The sequence below is a fragment of the Electrophorus electricus genome, chromosome 2 (genome assembly GCF_013358815.1).
Source record: "Electrophorus electricus isolate fEleEle1 chromosome 2, fEleEle1.pri, whole genome shotgun sequence".
Classification (NCBI taxonomy): Eukaryota; Metazoa; Chordata; class Actinopteri; order Gymnotiformes; family Gymnotidae; genus Electrophorus; species Electrophorus electricus.
In genome coordinates this window covers 7,624,949-7,640,995 of record NC_049536.1, presented here as the reverse complement: position 1 = coordinate 7,640,995, position 16,047 = coordinate 7,624,949, and the positions used below count along the sequence as shown (strand labels likewise).

At 37.3% G+C, this 16,047-nt stretch overlaps 1 long non-coding RNA gene across 2 annotated transcripts in view; it reads right to left on the bottom strand.

Moving 5' to 3' along the window:
- Positions 1 to 1,832: 1,832 nt before the first annotated feature.
- LOC113571876 overlaps positions 1,833 to 16,047 on the bottom strand; it is a 15,450-nt gene continuing 1,235 nt past the window's right edge. Inside the window, exons 2-7 of one of the 2 annotated variants that reach the window (XR_004777096.1) lie at positions 10,882 to 10,971; positions 8,999 to 9,190; positions 5,254 to 5,302; positions 4,887 to 4,995; positions 2,585 to 2,625; positions 1,833 to 2,260 (exon numbers count right to left, since the gene is read on the bottom strand). This is a non-coding gene — a long non-coding RNA (uncharacterized LOC113571876). The remainder of the gene's footprint in view (positions 2,261 to 2,584; positions 2,626 to 4,886; positions 4,996 to 5,253; positions 5,303 to 8,998; positions 9,191 to 10,881; positions 10,972 to 16,047) is intronic. The other variant, XR_003410035.2, reaches the window with a different exon arrangement.

Sequence of the window (16,047 nt, the reverse complement as noted above, 5' to 3'; positions counted from 1 at the left end):
GGTTCTCCAACGTTTCACTTAGTGAGGAACCAGACGTGTTGAAAGGCGTCAAATGTACGACAAGTAGCTGAGTAGCACTACCCAGTGTTAGGCTGGTTAACCAGGCAGATTCTAGACTTGCTTCATACTAAAGCCTTTATGTCTACAAGGCATTGATGTTTTGTCGCCATTCTTACACGAGTCTCATCACGACGTGACATTTAACGTACAATTTAAGTATATAAAGGTTTGGACATCTATATTAACACATGGAATGTATCTATTACATTCTGCTTAGTACAAAAAAGCAATTGGCTTTCAGAACTAAAATATGTTGGTATTAATATTTCACATTTTAGTTCAGCAAACACTAACTCGGCTGTAACTTTGTGTCAGTTTGCCCCAACGCTTTTCTTTGCGGGCAAATCGGCTACAGAAAACCCAGTGAAAGCTGAAATATCTCTATATTTTAAATAACTACAGGCTTCAGAAATATGAATATAATCCAGCACTGAATACAAATAATCACAAACGTTTTTATTTGAGCTGAGACACGACAGCAAAACAAACAAGAGCATAAGGGCATAATACATCACTGTGTCAAAAATATCCAAATACATAAAACCAACACATTCACGAGTCGGATTTTGTAATGCACGCAGTGAAACAAATATATACTTCATATAGCATGATAGACAAATTTGACAGAAACAACCCCATTAAAATATTTACTTTCTGTGCCTCTGCTTTGCTTTGCTATAGAATTGATTGCATCTTCCAAATTCCAGTGTTTAAACAGCACAGTATTATCTTAACTGTGAAACGCATGTTAGTTAGTACAAGGACTTATAACTACAACAAAATAGTCAAACAAAAATGCAGTTCTTTTTGAGACGTTGTAACTGTTGTTGCAGCTATCTAAACTATCTAAGCGTGTATCCAAGCGTGTGTTGATGTTTTGTTTTTTTTGTTTTTGTTTTACTATTTATTTTTATATAAAATAAAACCAGTCACAGTTACAGGATACACACGCATCTTCACCCACATCTATTCTCACCTTTCACCTTGTATCGATGCATTGACATTTTCAAACATCTACACTGTCTGTGGTTTCTGACTCTTTAATGCGGTTTCTGACTGCTGTGTGACTCCTATTAGCCTTAATCCTTTTGGACAATATATATGTGACTGACGTTTATCGTAAGCTTTGAGCATTATTACAAGGTACCCTTAATGTATATAGATGAATAACAGCAGCCAGCAACAAGCATTCAAAAATACTTTGTACAGAACGCACAGTCTGGCAGACCCCCGCGAATAAAATGTTTGTAAAACGCTTTAAAGAATACCATGGGGCCTCAGAGAACGAGACATCACAAGCGGGCCTTTCAGCATTAGAAACAGTGGACAGCGAAGGCTGACAGCAGCAGCTATACGTATAAAAATTTACAGGTGCTTGTGACTTCATGTTTACACTTTAAACAATTTCAGTACTCAGATTTGCTACTTGTAAAATTCTAACAAGCCTCTAGTGTAAGAAGTATGTCTGATGTAGCATGTCTAGTCTAATTTCTTAAAAAAGAAAGGATAAAAACCGCCACGCAGCTCTATACTACATTTATACTGTTATAATGCAGCCACAGATATCTATTTCTAAGTCTGTCACTCCACAATCACTTCAGACTTAAAAAAAAACAAAACAGCCCCGCCAAAAGTAAACAAAACATAAAGCTATCGTGTAAAAGAACGCCGGAGACTATATATATATATATATATATATATATATATATATATATATATATATATATATATATATATATATATATATATATAGAGTCATGATGCATTATAGTTTCATTTCTCTGCAATTGAATATATCGACAAATAAGGTATACAAGCAGTCGTGACCGTTGCCAGTCAAATACACCTCATTGAATTTATGAACCCATGTATACAGCTTTACAGAGCAGACACGAACCTCATAAATGATGTTTTTACTCCATTTATATTCTTGAAATTAGATCATGGTTATCACCTTATTCCCTTTAGTTGTGACACATGGTATGAAACAGCATATGCGTCAAGGAAAGTTGCTAAACGACAACGTTCGTAATATCCGCCTACTATTCCAAACATAAAACCCTTTAGAAACAGAGTTTTAAATACCTGACCGTTTCAAATTACTCCTTCAACAACCTGCCGCCCTCCTTGCGTATAGAACACGGGTGAACGCATTTCATTGGGTTTATCCAAATTTCTGTGCACATTTCACATTGTTTTTCTGTAAGAAGACGAAAAGAGGATTGTAAAACCAAAATATGTTTACTATTCACTTCTGTTTTATGTGCAAAGTATCAGTATCATTTCATGAATAAAACTAATACATTCAATCTAGTATAACTGCTCATATTTTTATATTTTACACATTTTACTACATTTAAACATTCAGCTGCAATTACTGATTTCCTGCATTTAGTATTTAAGAACAATGTCATTATTTCTTGTTGGTGGTTTCTATCCATAGATGCTTTTACAAAATCAACATTTCTAGTAAAAAAAAAAATCTAAATATAGATCCAAAAAAGTCTGATAAAGCTGGACATACCTGCTCACATCACCCACTTTCTGCTTTCTGCAGATACACAGCTGTAGGTAAGACCAACACATAGAAAGATATAATTTAACACATGCATCAAACAAACAATAATCATTAAATGAGAATATTTTACTCCATAGTATCTTTCTCTCTTTCTCTCTCTCTCTCTCGCTCTCTCTCTCTCTTTCTCACACACACACACACACACACACGCACACACACACACACACACACAGTACCACAATACAAATACCCCCCCCACACACACAAACAGACACACACACACACACACACACACACAGACACATGCATGCACACATGCACGCACGCAAGCATGCACACAATATAATGTACATGTGTGGAACAGCACTTCACCGATTTCCCTCTGTTTTCTCTTATAAAAATCAGTAATTTGTGTGCAGGTGTGTGCACACACACATTCCTGTTTTCTGTGTACACACATGCTCGATAGACAGTGAGTGTGTATGGATGATTGTCAGATATATAATGATCATGGTTATCAACCTTCAGTTAAACAGTTAACAACCTTATTGAAATTGACTATATTTTAATGAAAGTATAATCAGAACAAAAATATTAAAGAAACAAAATGTGTGTTTTATACAATAAATAATCCATATATTATCCCTATCTGGGGTATATCTATCCAATCAATTTACCAATAAAAATATTAATATAATAGCAATTCAATATGTTTTCCTGTCAGAACAATTATTGATCATAAGGGTCAATGTAAAAGTACAGCTATTCATTTTTAAAGTGCTTTTTAGACATTAAGATGCCCCCTCCCCAAAAACCTGAATTTGAAAGGAACTGATATTCTTGCTCAAATATGCATAATAGGAAAACACTGATTTTCATGTTGTGCAAATGGCAGGTTTGGTACTATACATTGTGAATGATATTCTAAAGGAAAGTCTTTAAAGCCCCAATCACAGATTCGTATAGCATCATCACAGCTAGAACAGGCTTTAGTAAATTAAGAGAGAGCATGGTAAATGTACCTACATCTATATTATGACTGGATCAATTCTGCAGTGCTATTTCAGTGAAAAGAAACAAAATGGAAAAAAACCCATGCAAAGGCTCTGCTGGTAACCTTTACAGAGCACCTGACCGATCCTCAAGACCTTCCTTAAGCCATTAAACTTTATATGCTTACAATGTAATATTTAAACATGACTTCAATTATTAATCTGTAGCAAAATCTAAAAGTAATATTCAATTTGTACTGAACAGTATATGTAAAATGGTGGATCTCCCCTATGGCACCCTTGGTAACCTCTTTCTCACCCTATGAGCTCCACTGTCTGTCCCTGAACACAGATACACACACCTTAAAACCATTCTGACAAACACCCACTAAATTACAGACACACACATACATATGTATATCTCTGTGAATACAATATTGGCAGGTACACAAGCACTCCCTTTCTATCTACCAGGTGAAAAGTATCAAATTCAGACACCAGTATGCATGCATGCATATACACAAACACATGCACACAAACAAATGCACTCACATACCCCCCCCCACACACTGTCTTTTCCGTTCTTACACTATCTCAGTCTCTCTTTCACAGACACACGCACAAACACACGCACAAACACGCATACACACAAACGCACGCATACACACATATGCACAAACTGTCTTTCCCTGTTTTGCACTTTCTCAGTCTCTCTTTCTCTCTCTCTCTCTCACAGGCTCTCTCTCTCTCTCTCTCTCTCTCTCTCTCTCTCTCTCACACACACACACTCTCTCTCTCTCTCTCTCTCTCTCTCTCTCTCTCACACACACACACACACACTCTCTCTCTCTCTCTCTCTCTCTGTCTTTATTTCTCTCTCTCACAAACACACATTTCTCTCTGACCAGACTGTTTGTACCCCTTCAACACCTAAGTAACTATATAGTCAGATGACAGCAAAACCAACTTTTGCAATTCATTCAGCAAGCTTCTAAAACTGTAATACAACTACTTTCACAGCTTGCAGCTTGCACCAACAGAGGTTGGTGACTGATGTAATAGGTTTACAATGTCACTATGGTAAATCATGCCCAGAAAATACTTGTGAATAGTTGTAAGAGAGTCTTCATTTATTTAATCCTCACTACCCATTACTATCTCTAAATAATGGCTGCTAGGCCCCTTTTGCTGTTCACCCTGAACAGACAGCCCATGTTACCTCATCATGTGGTTCCCAAGTATTAAGGAAATCCTGAAGTCTGCATTGTGCACTTCCTGTTCCCATCCCAAAACCTTAGGGACAAACGTTTAAATACCTGCCTGTCTCACCCTTCATTTTAAAGCAGATGAAAAGTCCTCTGCAGACATGGATCCAGGACAAGCCAATCACTCTGGATTATTCACACATATTTTCAAATGGTTTGCCTATGAAACATGAACAGAAAAGATTATCAGAAGGTAAGAGTTGCTACTTTTTCCATTACATATTTTAAGACTCAAATTTCATCACATTTCATGCCAAATATTTAAATGGCTCCAGCTATATGTAACAACTTTGTAACCTGAATTTTTATTAACAATGTCATTTTACTTTCCTGTAGTATTTACAGTTTTGTATCAGATATATGAGGTGCAGTTATACATTGCACAAACACATAGATCCAGAAAACTGTGGGACCATACCTTGGTTATATTACCCAGACTGGTGCAAATTCATAGCCTGGTGCGTTCTCTAAAATAAATGCAAAAACAAATACAGAAGCATTATTCTAATGGATAAATGTGAGAAAGCTGAGCGCCATTAAGACACGCACATTCTGTACATACAAAAGTACTGACCTAGACATGCAGACCTGCATACAATTCAAGCACACATGTGCCTGTGCATTTGCATGTGCACACAGATATACCCACACACAGAAAAGGAGTGAGCCATCAACATAAATAAATGCCTAACCCTGATTATTGCTCCTATGACCAATCAAAGACATCACACCTCACAATTAAAGGTGCTATAATTGCCCTCTTTAAACAGTAGGATTCCTGTAGAGGACTTTAAGATAACGTTCAAGTTACTGAGGATTTGTCATGAAAGCAACAGAGTAACAATGCAGCAATACCTTGGGCTAAAGGTTGAGTGGAATATTGCACCAAATCAAAAGTATAATCAACATGCAGTTACTATTAATATATAATCTTTACACTTAATAATACTCTCTTTCTAAGCTATGGGACACTGTGTACTGGAACAAAACTACACTGAAGTGGCAGTAAATTTAAAAAAGGATGTGTTAAAGTAAAACTGGAGTTTGATAAACACTTTAAAATATAAAGCAGTTTAAGAAGAAGTCTAAAAGACACTTGGTGCCAAAATGTTTTAATAAAGGCACTATTATTGAATTTCACCAGCCTCGGTGACCCTTCTCTCCATCAAAAAATAAGATTTATAATAAATCTGTTTGGCTTCTTGTAAAATAATATTTCATCATCTGAAATTTTTGGATCTACAGGAAATGGCCTCTGTTCAACCATTTGGTCTCTGTTCTCCCCCTTAACACATGCATAAACATAAAAAACTCTCTCTCACACATACATACATACACACACACACACGCACACACACACACACACACACACACACACACACACACGCACACACACACACACACACACACACACACACACACACACACACACACACACACACACACACACACCAGATATGGCATGGTCAAGCAATATGCATGCATGAAATGTTCATAATAATCAAGAAAATGTACATTAACATTAAACAGTTACTGTGATGAATTTACTTCTCTCCAAAGCCCCAGAATTAAAAATTAAAATTTACTAAACATGTGTGTTCTTGAATATATAAGCCACACTTTAACCTACACATACTTTTTTTCTGCACATCTGTAAATAATTTTACTTTACCAACTGAACATTTTTAATCAATAGTACATGTGTACTGTTCTTATTATGATCAATGAGTACAGACAAAGTTTTTTTTAATAAAGACTCTCTTTCACAAGTGATCATTCTTAAATTGCCAGTTCAAAACATTATTCTTTAAAACTATATAATTGAATAGGACTATTTTCTGTGTTGTATACATGGCAGGTTTAATACTAATTAAATACCTGTGCATTTAAGAAGTTAGTTTCTGAGAATGACACTGCGATCAGAGACCTTTTATACCCCTTAAGCAACTGCTTTTTGCTGCACAATTACAACGGTAATTTAATGATTTAAGAAATAATCTGAAATAAAAATGAAGTAGTAAATGTATGTTGGCCACTGGTATTTAAAATGGTGGCACCACATCACAGGAGCTGTTGTAATCATTAGCTCAAACACTCCTCTTCCTGTCCTTGAAATCACGTACAGACACCAAACGTTGTCTGCCTGATAATCTGCTAGTGATAAGTTACAACACCAGACACACACAAAAACCTGATGGACAGACTATACAGATGGACAGAGTGTGACAAATAGACTGACAATAAGGCAGTCAGACAAACTGAGAGAAACACACAGACATGCATACACCCCCCCACACACACACGCATATCCACATGCGTGCCCAACCCCCCACACACACACATCCACATGCATGCACGCACACACACACACACACACACACACACACACACACACACACACACACGTGTGTACACACTCACACACTCACAATCACACCAACACCCCCCCCACACACACACACATGCATACACACGCACAAGCGCAAACACACACACACAGACACACGAGCACATGCATGCACATTCATACAACACCCCTAATCTATGGATATTATTATTAACCTATTTGCAGACAAACAGTTTTTCCAAAAACAGCTAGAACCTTGCAAGCCCAAGGTTACATGTAAGCACAATCATAACAATGATATTTCACACATAAACAAATCTAAAATGTTCTCCACCAAGAAATACAACCCAAATTTGACTGTATGCACATGCAAGTACATTTCTGACAATAGTTTTAACTACACACAATTACATTCTAGTGAACAGGGGCATGCATACTTATGTCTCTATGCAACCCCCCCCCCCCCCCCCCCCCCCCCAGACACACAAACACAAAGACACACACAATGAAATGGCTGCTCATGACGGTCAGTCTAATTGTGTCCATCTCTCTTCCAGAGCCCAGCCACAGCCCTACAAACCCATGTTTATGGATCACAGACAGATTGTGTTACAAAACAATTCAAAGTGACACAGAATGTAGACAAATTAATCTAACAGATTAGACTGTGTGTCAAACACTTTTACAAAGACACTTTTAAAAGTATGCATTATATATGTATTGCCACTACTGCTCATACTCCTCACATTTAAAGTCAATTGTTTCTCTAACTTATTTGCTCTATCCATTTAAGCATATACACTCACACTGTCTTGCTTCATGACTGAGTCATGACAAAACACTAATGCACCAGAGATATGAGTGACAATGCCTTTTTCTTTAAACCCACTTAACATACACATAATTACAATGTTTCATTCAAGTGTTATCCCAAAACCGAGCTTTAACTGAGGTACTCTATCTCGGCCCGGTTGCAGCCAGGTTTCTACCAGCGCATATACCTCAGTTTCTGTTCCCCCCACAGTTTCCTGTGAGGTTTATATAATTTCTATCATCTGGACAAACATTTTACAACCAATTATAATATATATTCTTATGTTTTCTACATAAGAACAACTAAGAAATCAGTAACCTTTTGAATATTGAGTAATGAATCATTAATCTTGATAAACATTCTAAAATACATTTGTCTTGGGGGTCACTATAATCTGCTAATATAATTTTGTGCAAAAAAGGTCAAAGTAACTTTTTTGGGCTCAAACTATAAACAGTTCTCACCAACTTGCTTGTACTTTTATAAAAAAGATAAAACTTGCATGAATCAGTGAATTCCAAAAATTGGAAAGTTAGAATGACAATAAAGTACTGAATGGAACTAATCTAACTCTTTAAACCCAACATAAGGAATTGGTTTCTTTGTGTGGGTTCACTCCATTCCTCTCTCAATTTGAAATATCCATAGTTTTAAAAAACAAAATGAACTGCTAAGACTGCTCTGAAGTACGTATTGTAACATATCAAATATGTGTATTTCCCTGTGTAGTACAAAAACAATACGGAATATTAATTTAATCTAAATTATTCTAGAATACAGTTAAATAAATTTTAAATTTAATAAATTGCATTTAAAAGCCTAAACAGAGCTGGCATATGTTTAAATATTTTTGATATAGAGACAAAGTAAAACTGAACATATTGATATTTGTTTTATTTTAACATGGAGCCTTTAGTTAAAGAATAGCAAGAATGGGCAGTGAATACTAGTCTGAAGTTCACAAACAGAAACCACCACAGGTTTTGCATTTTAAGGCCTCACCTATTTTAGCTTTGAGCAAAAAGGTTGTCAGGTGATATCTAGCTGTGATAACTGATTCATCCATTTTATTCTGGATCTCAGCACACGCCCATCTCTTCCCTCTGTGGCTCTGTCCCTGGCCCTCTGCTCTCTGAAGAAGTGTGTTCTGGCTCCGAACACTGTGATGTGGGTCCCTTGGCACTCACAAATGTCCTAAAATTCAAATCAGGAACACCCATTAAGAAATACATATATGCTTATCATATCATATTGCCCCATACAGGTAAGCTTCCTATAAACCCAAACAATTGGCAGTTATTATAGAGTTATTTTAACTTAGCTTTCTCTAGCCACACATCTCAAATTCAATACTAATTTAGTCTCCATTTTTCACCCCATTTATAAATGCACATTTTATCATGACATCATCTCACCAAAATAAAAACTACTATGGGTAGTGTTTTTGAAAGGCTTCTGCTGTTTTGCAGCAATATCATGAAATTCTTGGCTGTTCATGCCATCCTGCACACTGGGTTTTATTGCTATGATCACAATACAGTGTATGGATTTAATTCAGTGTCTGTTCCTTAGTTCAAAAAACAAAACAACAAAAAACACACAATAAATACAACTTTAAATTAGCATAAGGTAGTGGTGGAAGTCTGCAGGTTATGTGTAATGTGTGTGAGGCAGGGACATATTCAAAGATCTAAAATGTTATACACGTGTGTGTAATATTACTCATATCCTTTATAGGAGTTTGAACAGTGAAATAAGTCGAATCATTACATATTAAATAGACATGTAAAAATGATAGAAGAGAATGTCAAAAGTTAATTGTTAACTCACTCTGTATTCCTCATACACTAGAGGAATGTTGGTGAAACAAAATGATATCAGGTATATAACATCAAAATTATATCTGAAAACATGTGATTTAACAGTTGCTTAATATGAATCTATTTTGTTCTAGTTGATTCTAAGTGTAATTTGGATGTATCCTTCTAGTTTGCTCTTACAGGCCCAGTCATGCATTACCAATGAGCCTCTTTTTTCAAGTCATTTCAATATGAAAAGAAACAGGGACGAATTACGTGAAAGTGCCAGTGAGGAAAAAGAACGAAGATGGTGAGCTGCACACACAACTTCTTTATCCACTGAACATGCAACACACAACCTCTTTACCCAATGAACATGCAACACACAACCTCTTTACCCAATGAACATGCAACACACAACCTCTTTACCCAATGAACATGCAACAGGCTGAACGTAACAAATGGCTCATTTGTATTTTAAAACTGTGCCCATGTGAGCTTGCCTTTTCACTGTGAGCAGTTTGACTAGTGCGTGGACTGTCTCAGTCTAGGACCCTCAATCATGCACTTTCACAGGTAGTAGAGAGAGCCCCTCCCTTCTTAAACCCCTCCTAATTCTGACTCACCTCTCACACCTTGCCTCACACATGATGTTTTACCTTGTAGCAAGCAATCTGGCAACCGGCTGGCAATATGGGCATCTCTATCAACTTTATAGAGATAAGGACCAACTCACTCTACAACAGTAACTACTTAGGAGGAAGAGGAGCATGGAATTTCTGCATTCTTTATACTTAATTATTATTTAGTGTTCAGGTTGTCCATTACCCCTCCAACATCAGCAGATTAAATTTAAGGCATAAATAATTCTGTGATACCTAATGCATTGTCCATTGGTCCTGTCAATGTATAAATGTATAAATGACGATAAACTAAAAAACAACAAATAAATAATAAATTTGGGGACCAGATGTATTAGTGCAGTCCTTCTATTTGCTCTGTAAACAAAGAATACCTCTCAAAACTCACAGGTAAAATGCAATCACAAAATATTTGTGAAACCACTGATATGTTGATAATCATTACCATTATGTGAAGATGGAAGAATCGGAAGTAGAGCCTCAAATACATTAGCCCTTCAGCCTCCCATGTCTGGCCATCTCAGAAAGGAATCATCTAAAATGTTGAATTATAAAAAGAACAAAAAAAGAGCATATTTAGACAAGAATGTGCTTTCACGTTAAAGTAGCCTTGAACAGTATTGTTACAAAGATATTTGTAATTTGGATTGGGTACCGAGTAAACATAACAACTACAGTACCAACTTTTCCCTTTACAAGGACACCAAACTGCCTAAAGCATGCTTGTGCCTGCAGAGCATGAATAAAAAAGTTGTCGTCTCATTTACTCATTTACTGGTTTGGAACAACTATGCAGTGTTTTGCAGGTAAATAAACTGTAGAATGTAAAAAAAGGCAATGTGGCACTTGGAAATAGTTTTAAACCAAACTAGTTTTATAATGGAGGTTGGGGCAAGCCTATGGTCTTCAAAATTTTCTGCAATACCCCTTACAAGATTAAATAGAGACATTGGAACATGTCCCTAAACCCTAAGACCTGAACTGTCTTCACTGAGTTGAACGGCAGAGAAATACAAAAAGAGAAAAGTGAAAGATCTGTCTGCATGAAAGAAACTACAACTGGAGTCTTTTAGAGAGAATAGCTGCCTTCTCTGTGTACAATGGTTTCTGTCTTAAATTGATCCACATACAATAAATTATATTCTGGTTAAATGAGTTGGTGCAAAAACAGTGACTTTTTCAGCACAGTCACACAGGCTCCAGACCTGATGCACTCCTCAAGTTAAACCCCTTTCCAGTACTTTCAGTCTAATGCTGGTGTTTCCTACATCCTTATTAACGCTTCAGAAATTAACATCAGACATGTTTTTGTTTTGCACAAGTAAACCTTTAACTGAAATGCTCTCAGACCTTTTCTGAGGAAAACGTAAATGTACAGCATTGATCAAATGGTCACACTTTTACAGCCAAACTTGAAACTGATATATATTGTACTGTAACACTCTCTGGTGTGCTCTCTCCATCTCTCTCTCTCTCCATCTCGCTCACACACACAGGCATGCTCACACACATGACTATACATTATTCATTGTAGTGGGTTCACATATCAGTCCACCAAACTAGACCAGTTAGTCAGTTTCTATTCTAATAAAACAAGAAAAGTTGTTCTTGTGTTTAACACGACCTTTTAAACACACACTTCAAGAAAGCAGGTAAAGGCTTTGTGTGGTGTAAGAGGGCCCAAAAGTATAGCTTCCAGCCCAGACATCATGACAAAAGTTTGTGTACAAGTTTGTGCGTGTGTGTGTGCGTGTGTGTGTATGTGTGTGTGTTTGTGTTCATACATGCGTGCGTGTGTGCATGTGTGTGTATGTGTGTGTGTGTGCAAGACTGAGTGTAATAAATAAATGCACAGAAATAAATTGTGTCTAAAATATCATGTAATAAATGCACACAAATAGACTCCTGCTAAAGTATCAAGGTTAAAACTGATGAAGAACTTGTGGTTCAGCATGCTCTTACTGTAGCTACAATGGATGTCCACATTATCTTGTTTACTACCAAAGAAATCAACACATTCTTCAAAACATAGAAACCTCACAGATAGTAGGAATTAAAAACAGGACATCTAGATCACACCCAGCTCCACCAATCTCTTCTCATCTCCAACACCACAAGAGCCTCGTACAGCACCACAGGCATTCGGAGGCTTTTATCAACATGAACAGAGTGTGTTGGGTTTGACAAGTTAATTAACAGATTTCTAGAATTGCAATGAGCTTATGAAAGTTTCACAGTGCAAATGGCATTAACTAAATTCAGAAATACTAAATACAGAAGCAGCAATAAGACAAAAGGTGTGGGGTCCAGGTACAAAAAAATGAATATCTCCTTTTTTTAAAAAAAAAAGAAAACTTACAGTGGTTGACATGGTTGGGAACAGACAGCAGCACCATGGCACTCATAGATCTAACTCTAGCAGCAGCACCATGGCACTCATAGATCTGACTCTAGCAGCAGCAACATGGCACTCATAGATCTGACTCTAGCAGCAGCACCATGGCACTGGTAGATCTGACTGTATCTTTCTTCGATGGTAAGGAGACATCTCCAGTTATCTGCTGACCCTACACCAGAAACAAAAGCACCATTTTAGATATATTTGACTGAAAGAAAAATATCATGTAATGTCACCAAAATCATGAATGAGTGCCCTCCGCCCCCCTCCACACACGTACTTACACACAAAAGGCAACCCAAAAGTGTGGCTACACATAAGAAAGAAGAGACTGAAATCACCAACTTTGGCATATCATTTACGTGCAAGGACTCTTACGCTCTGCACACACCTGCACAGGCGCAAGCATGCACGCACACGCACACTCACACACAGACACACTCTCACACACACACTCACACACACAGACACACACACACACACACACACACACACACACATACACTCAAGTTACTCAGCTTCTCAACAACTGGACAACATTTTACAACTTATTGACTGGCTTTATGTGCTCGCAGACACAAAACAGCCCGTGCGTAATAAAATGCGCAACTGACGATATGTGCGGACCAATTAACGGATATTTAGGCTTATTTTTGTGTAAAAATAATTCTTTAGTAATTCACCCGTTCTTTGGTATTTATTACATTTAAAATATATGCTATTCTTTTCGTTTATCTTATAATATCGTCTGTGCTCTGTGTGTCGAATGTTTGTTTTTAATAGAGACACATTGACCTTCTATAATTAACTCAAACGGTACTATTGTATGATATTATATCATTATCACAACACGTTTTACTTAGTTTTCAAGCCAGTGTATTTTTTAGCCAAGAAAAAAACGGTGTATTACGAGCGCCCTGAGAAGAGACAAACTCAAGCAACGACTGTAAAGACGGTGAAGAACTTTCTTTTCACCGTTCAACTCCAGACAAGATCAAATTATAGATTTATTAATTATACAAATAAGATACCGGCATTTTATGAACATTAATGTGCATCTCATTATACGCTCACTCAAGTCAAAAATCAATACATTGCTCCGCTCCGTCAGACGTGAAGTTTCACGAATGGCCATTTGAATCTATTAAAAATTCTACCTCTACTTATAAACCAACAAATGTGTTTGTTGCCAGAAAAAAACTTAGTTTATCGTGCTACATTGCCCCTTTTTCTATGAAGTTTGGAACGTCCTCAAGTTTATAAAAGACCTTATTTCTAAAGGGCCTTGTCTCTGCTCGCCACTGACGAGTTAGATCTAAATGCATTTTATCTTTAGTATTGCTTTCGCTTAATAAAAATCTAATTTCAGTTGTGAGACTATTCTGTTTTCAGTGACATCTCGACAACTCTGAGGCAAGAAGAATGAAGTTACTGATAAACTCTGCAGAGGTTGTTCTGATCACTCTGGGCTCTCTGGTGTAGTGTGATGAAGTGACTATCTTAATTCTGTATATATAAGAACTGTTTTGTTTCTTACAGTTTAAATGAGGATTGGTGGAGTTTAGGCAGACATATACATCTTTAGTACCTTGAGATACCTCCATTTCTTTTAAGTGACAAACTTTTACCAATATGAAAGTAAAAAGAACACAAATGAATCAAAGTCAACTCATCTTATTTCAAGGTAATCGTTTATACATTATCCATTTGAGTGAAGTCAACCAAATATGCTAATATAACAGTACGAGGCAGACTGATTTTTCAGAACTTTAGGGCCAGCGGCTCGTTACATGAGTGAAGACAGACTTGATACGCAGATACGTTACAGCTCACTCTTGAGTTGTAATGAAATGGTACACTACATATCATTCTCTCTGAGCTTGAGAAATGACGTGACTTCTTATTTTATTAAAATCTTGTCTACATAAAAATAACATTTAAAAACACGAATCTTACTACAAACTCATAGACACGAGTTATATAAGTCGTGGAACTACGTTTGTCAAGGCCACGTCGTTTTGTATAGGTTATTGCTATGATATATTAAAGCGCGCGCGATCGGGCGCGCGCGCGCACACACACACACACACACACACACACACACACACACACACACACACACACAGTCGCATCTTTGGGTCAGTGGTAGTTATTTTTCTGTTGTTATAATCATCTTTATTGTAGACAGCACGTGAATGATGAGTGTTCGAAAAGTGAGATTTCATAGCGACGTTACACCTGTGCGTGTGTGTAAGAAGATGAAGCATTCTGAGGGAGGTATGTTCTCAGGGCCCCTATCATGACGTATCGGTGCAAGGTGACGCTCGCATTTTCACACGTTGGCAACCCGTGATTTATTAGCCTTGATGATTCAAAGCCATAAGGGTACCATAAGGGTCCACATGCATGTCTACAATACTAGCTAAAAAGTGTGTAACCTATATGTTGCTGCAAAAGGGGTGGGGTCATTTCTACAGTGTTTGGCTTCAAAGTGAATAGTACACAAACGAGATGCCCACTCCCCTCCCACTTCCCCTGTTCCCTTCGAATGGACCTCTGTGTTTTCCCACGTGCGAACTGGAACCTCGTTGGTGGAACTGTGATGTTGTTTGGGTTACTTTCTGCAAATCGCATTTACGAGTGAAAGCGTTCTGAAATGGAGACGCCTCATAACTCTCGACTGGTTGAGAAGTTCAGCTTTCACAACTGAGCCGCAACACATAGCGGCGATAACATGTTTCTCAAACAAAATCAACACCACATAATAATAATAATAATAATAATAATAATAATAATAATAATAATAATAATAATAATAATAATAATAAATGTTGTATTTAGGTTTAGGTCCAAGAAGTCTGTATATCGTCTTCCGATGAAAATTCGCTGAATGCGCCTTCCGCAAATGCTTTTTGGGGTAAGGGCTTCCCAGCTAGATACTTATGAACAGCAAGCCCAGACCGCAAAAAGATTCGCGAGAGACAAAGTCCGTGCGCAGATAAGTCCATGACATCGAACAGTGATATCCAGGTGGCTCGTGCATGGTCTTGCTTGTTTCCTAATCGTGTTGTGTATCCAGACATCGAGAAACCGAGGCACTGAAGCCTTTCCGTGCCTGAAGTGTATTCCAACTCATTCACATTCTACGAGCACGGGGGGTTTCAGAGCGGCCAGCATCCAAATGCCTGTATTCTGTGTGCGACCGCTGTCCGT